The sequence below is a fragment of the Cygnus olor genome, chromosome 6, assembly GCF_009769625.2.
Source record: "Cygnus olor isolate bCygOlo1 chromosome 6, bCygOlo1.pri.v2, whole genome shotgun sequence".
NCBI classification, from domain to species: domain Eukaryota; kingdom Metazoa; phylum Chordata; class Aves; order Anseriformes; family Anatidae; genus Cygnus; species Cygnus olor.
In genome coordinates, this window is record NC_049174.1 from 28,786,446 (window position 1) to 28,792,538 (window position 6,093).

General features: G+C 39.1%; 1 long non-coding RNA gene across 1 annotated transcript in view; it reads right to left on the reverse strand.

The window, feature by feature from the left end:
- LOC121072482 overlaps positions 1–5,473 on the reverse strand; it is a 96,802-nt gene extending 91,329 nt beyond the window's left edge. Inside the window, exon 1 of the long non-coding RNA XR_005821254.1 lies at positions 5,335–5,473. This is a non-coding gene — a long non-coding RNA (uncharacterized LOC121072482). The remainder of the gene's footprint in view (positions 1–5,334) is intronic.
- Positions 5,474–6,093: the final 620 nt, after the last annotated feature.

Below are 6,093 nucleotides of genomic sequence, written 5' to 3' on the forward strand. Positions count from 1 at the left end.
TATTTTGACACAAGGTTCACTCTCACATTTTAAAAAAAAGAAACCTTTTAAGGAGCAAAGTTTCTGCACAAGTTGGGCAGCAGATATCTTCTGTGAAAATTCTGCTGCTGGTTTCCCAGTCTAGACTAGGAAATGATTTCCAGTAAATGAAGGAGAGGGTTCCTAGAACAAGAAAAGTAGAGATCAGTAGTTTTGAAATTGAAGCTTGATTTATATGACAGGGATTACATAAAGGCAGAATTTTCTGTGGTGGATGCAGAGCTCTTCTGAGACCTGTATTCCTGCCTTTACATTTAGGAAGCTATACACAAATATAAACCTACGTATATGGTTCTCATTTTACAGCCTTTGAGGAAGGTGTATGAAATTGGGAAATTGAATCCATTTATCTCATTAAACCAAAAAAAAGTGTAATACTGTTCCATACAGCTCACTTAATTAACTAACATCTGAATAAGTGCTTGATTGGAAAGACTGCCATTATAGACCAGGAGCCATTATCAGCAATTGTGCTTTTTCTGTTAGAGTAATTGAGGAGGGTGCCATGTGATTAGCCCATGGCTTTCCTGATTAATTTCTCATTTCTTTGTTTGCATTTGATTTTGATTGATTTTCTGTGCTCTTTGCAAATGAACAGGTTGTCATGAATACAAAAGCGCTCCACACACACAACAGCTACCAGAGCTTGTTTGTCTATTTTCCTGGTATCTTCTTCATAGCTACTCATCCCTTTGCTGACCACCAGCTTTGACTCACAGCAGCTGAACTAATGAGTACACCTGGATGCCGGTTTGCACAGAAGCATGGTGTCCTTACCAGAGACACAGCAGGACAGAACAGCGTGGAGTCACATTGTTATTTTGGTATAAAATGGCAGGCTATTCAGACGCATGTCTCAGTGCAGCATGGCACCAGATTTCTGCAGACCTGTGGCATTTTTAGATAGCTCTGCTAATGCACAATAGTAAATATTTCAGGAAGGAAACAGATGAGGTCGTATCATAGGGCAATACCATACCCATACGGTGGTGCCAACTTGCCCTGTTTGGTTTTGCAATGAGCAGAATTACATGACATTGAATTGGGCATAATATACCTTGCTAATCCAGCCATGAGACTTATACTAATGTACTGCAACCTTCCCAAGGAGCTCACTGCATTTACTAGTTATCTATGTAAAGTTGGAATAAGGTTTAGTTATCAATGTCATGTAATTCTGCTCATTGCAAAACCAAACAAAGACAAAATATCAAAATATGAAATATATCATGAATATCAAAATATCCAGGTTTTATATCCCGCTTGAGGACTGAGATTTGAGACAGTTGTTTACTTTTTCACTCTTTTTGACCTCGTTTAATTTCTTTGTGCCTGAATTTCTCCCATTAAAAAAGCACATGATCTCATTGCTTGACTATATGTGGAGCTTGTAATGAAGAAGTGTCCAATATGCAGAAATACCATGCCTGCGGCTGGATGAGTGGACGGATAAGGTGAGAGTAAAACAGTATTAACAATCATAGAATGTCTGAGTTAGAAGGGACCCACAAGAATCATCGAGTCCAACTCCTGGGTCCCCAAAGGACCACCCAAAAAAAAAAAATCAGAGAGAGTTGTCCAAACAATTCTTGAACTCCGACAGGCTCAGTGCTGTGACCACTTCCCTGGGGAGCCTGTTCCAGTGCCTGACCACACTCACAGTGAAAAACCTTTTTCTGATATCCAGCCTGAACCTCCCCTGTTGCAGCTTCTTTACATAATACACTGACATTAGGTGTATTAACACTTAATTAACACTTTTTACTTGGCAAGGTTTGATTCTGCCAGCTCATTGTATAAAGTCCCAGAAATACTCAAACACTAACTGATCAGAGACATCTTAAGTCTGCTGTTAAAGAAAAAAATTCTTATTAAGCAAAAAGCTTGCATGTAGTTTGCTAGTCTCTTCATATTCACAGATTTCTTAGTCTAGCAGGGCAAAAAGACCAGCCGTTATTAAATAAAAAAATCATACTAGAGAAAAACCCCAAAAAACGCTTTCCACACATGCCCTTTTAGAACCGAAACTAGTTTCTATATAGTTGTAGTTTAGTAATGTGTGTATATATATATATATATATATATATATATATGAAGGTTCTTCATGCACTCATTAAGAATTAATCTATGTTAACAGTATTTCTATATTTTTAAAGTAATATTTTTTAAAATGTTCTACCAAATCTTTTATGGCCATACAGTCTCTTCACATTTTATCAAAACCCACCTGTCTGAACATTTAGCCTCCCAACCTTGTTAGCAAAATTTTCTCATCACCTGAGAGGAATACAGTCTTGCTATTCTCTAAACACATTCCATTTGAACAAATTAACAGAATATATTAACCTAATGCCTTTGATATGGAAGAAGTCATTTTAATTTGTTTGGAAAAGTAATTGGCTAAAAGTAACTGATTCCTATTTCCATAACGCGAAACAGCAAAAGGTCCCAACTAGGCAAAACCTTTAGAAATTGAGTTTCCTCCTACTTAATGTTACCAAAGAATATGAACCCGAAATTACAGGCAGCAATATCAGATGGATATGCAAACAGAAAGATGAATTATCTGTTAAATCCAAATATACCATATATGAGTTACTGATGAGAGTTTGGTCTGATGTTTAAAAGTTCATCAGTCAAGAAACCTAGGTGTGACTTGTGACTCTTCCTTACCTGTCATTAGGAAGGCAATTAATAGTTTTGTGCATCAGTTCATCATCAACAAAAATTGATATTATTCTCACCTCCTGAGGGAAATTGTCTTGAAGATAAATATCTTAATGTTATGAAGCATTCAGATACTGCATGGACCAATTGTCTAGCAGGTTATGCAAATGTCAGTACTTTGTGCTTAGTTTCCTGAACCAGCAAGTGGTGTATAATTACCATTCTGTCCACAGCATTGCAAGAAATTAAATCCCAAGTGAGAATAGTTATACTTTTATTATCTCATGCTGCGCTGTTGGAAAGATTGGAGGGGTTGTGCAAGTGGAAAATGAAACTGACTTAACGAGAAATGAGCTTGAACTGTGAACGCCAATTACAAAACAAGAAAAAAACATTCAAGGATATGGGGGTAAAAGTGCAGAAACAACCATTCTGCTTTCAACTACGTGTCAGAAACAGCGTCCTTTATAGCAGCACCATTAGGAATAGAAGATGGGAATTATGATTTTGTATATATGTGCCTGTGTATGTGTACTTACACATTTGCAATTATTTACATTTGTACACTAGTACCTCTTCAATTGGTGGTTGTGAGTTCTCTATCCATCCCTCAGATATGGTTCACCAGAAAAGAATGTATCATAACACGACCTCTTACTAGTAATGGTTTTAAAAATATGGAACAAGAGCCAACGTGGTGTGGTCCCCATTAGTGGAAAGCAGAACAAAGACATAAGGTTCAGGATAGACAGAGAGAAGGAATAAGGATTCAAAGTCTTGAACTGCTCCACATTTGAGTTTAGACCAATAGAAGTTACATACTACATTTAAAGGATTACACTGAATTTTTAATAACATGCCACAATACCATTCTAAAGTCACCACTCAAACCTAATAGTCAGCAAGCTAGAGATATAGAGAGGTGCAACCCAGGTCCTCAGGGCATCAGAATTTTACACATTAAGTAAATGAGATAGCAATTAAAAGCCTTTAGAGTGTGAAAAAGAGCACAAAAGCTCTTGAGACTTTGCATAGCCAGATACCATATTCTAGCATTTGTTGCTTGATAAGATGCTGATGTACTCAAGATGATTCTTAAAAGCCAGATAAGTGTCCCTACTATTTTTTTCAGTAAGAGACTATACAGCACTGAATGAAACCAAACTCATTTTTATTAAATCTAAAGTTGCTGGAGAAATAGCGAACATGGGATACTCTCCTTTTCACCTCATGAAAGAAACTATAATGATAACAATCCTGCAACTTCCATTCATACTGCCTGGCATTATGAACACTTCACAACGACCTAAAGTAATTAAATTGCTAAATACTGTACTATTTACAATAAGATATCTTGTTTTAAGTTTTCAGAGTCCCCATCAGACTCATTTTGTGAACTTAGGAAAATAAAGCACTCAACAATACTCCTGGACACAGAAAGAAAGGCGGGTCCTAAGCAGCCTTTTTCGCCTGAGGACAAAAATAACCTGTTGCTTCCAGTTTTAGATCTGATATACAACAGAAAACATCAGATGGTCAACAAACCTAATTAGCTTCAAACCACAGACAAGCAAATCTTAACTTCAGCCCAGATCTCCAAATAGCAGCCAGTTGGCAGGGGGAAGCTCAGCAGGTTAGCCACATCCTCTCTGCCCACTTGCTAGAACAAATGGTGCTATTTCAGTGGCTATTTTCTGTGGCTGCAGGCAAGAGATTAACTCTCAGACTGATGAATTGAGAGCAGAACTAAATGAAGCAACCCAATTTTTCCATTGGGCTCTCTAATTGCAATTCACCACCTAGTAGGAAGAAGCACAATCTTCGATTTTTCCAGCATTTCTGCTGGATAACACAATTACGCTGTAAAGCCATACTACAGTATGAAAGTGCATACCTTTATGGATCTTCTGATGGTTTAGTGGCATTGGAAGAGTAAGCCCAGCCCACGTTACATATAGAATATCTTCAACCCCTGCATTAAATAAGATAACCAGCAAACACAGTCTACAAAACCTCCCTGCAATGAAGCAAAGTGGGAGAGGTGAACTCAGTGTGTGACAGAAACTAAATTAGTGCATGAGAGGAAATCCTAAAATTGGAGACAGGTGCAGAGGAGGAGTCATCTGAGAGGTAAAGAAAGCAATACAAGAGGACATAAGAAAAACCAGGACACAGGGAAACTGAGGGAGAATTTCAAAGAGGTTGAAAACTGAAGATAGAGAAGAACAAAGATATGGAGATGGGTGGGGAGGAGCAGGCAGGTGCTCAAAGAAAGGGACAGAAGTGGAGAATGGAGAGTCTCAGTGGAGGAGGCCCGAGAGAGCAAATACAGGGTGTGAAAGAGAAGAAGCCGGATTGAGAAGTTTGAGTTGAAAAGAAACAGGGAAAGGAAAGCCCAGGAGAAAGGCAGAGAACTGAAAGAAAAGAAATGTGTGCAAATAAAAAGAAATGAATTAAGACTGAGAAGATGTGATCCTTTGGGAATGATGCTGGATTGACATACGCTGAGGTATTCACAACCTAGCTCAGTGTTAGTTCTGACTTTTGGCAAAAGGTTCCTCTTTTACCTCATCCATGACCCTAAATTCAAAACACTTATTAAAAATGTGACACACTTTCTAAACTTACTTTCTGTAGGGTGGAACAGTAGGAAGCTTGTTTCAAGGGAGAAGCTGGTGCCGACCTCTGACTTGGAGAGAGACCTTCTCCATCCAAAAAGATCAAACCCCACAGTTCTGACAACACCCTCCTATAAGGGAGGCATACAGCTGCCTACTGGACCCCCCACTCAGATCTCCTGGGCTTGCCTGCTCTGTGATTATATCACTTCACTTGGCTCAGAGCAGCTGGCAGGAATAAGCCTGATGGCTGTGTTCAGATCACTCATCTTTCACCTGCAGCCCAATGGCATCCTCTCACACCCATCCATTAACACCTCCCAGCCTGGAGAGCGGGCAGAGACTGCCTCTGCCTTGCCTCCTGGCTGTTAATAATGGGAAGTAGATGGGAAGCCTGCAGACTCCCTGGTGCTAAAAGGAAAGTTAGTTCCCTCTGGCTTGTCTGACCTCATTTCTGCAGGTTGGTTTTCACTTGACTTTTCTGCTACCCTGGACCACAGTGTTAAGGAGATGGCAAGTCTGTTCCTGCATGTGAGCTTTTCATCAGTTATCTAGGCAGGTTGCAAATAAAAGAGCGGGCCACAACGTTCAACTAAAGTTTCTAAATGGATTGTCTTCCCATTCCCCATGCATATCCTTGATCATCACACCAGAAAAGAATAATTGCCACAAGTTAGTTATGGTCAAGTAAAGTCATTTCTCTTACTGAATCACATTCTCCAGGGTCTGCAGTATGTTTAGATTGAGTTCAGATCTAAATTGCTTCATG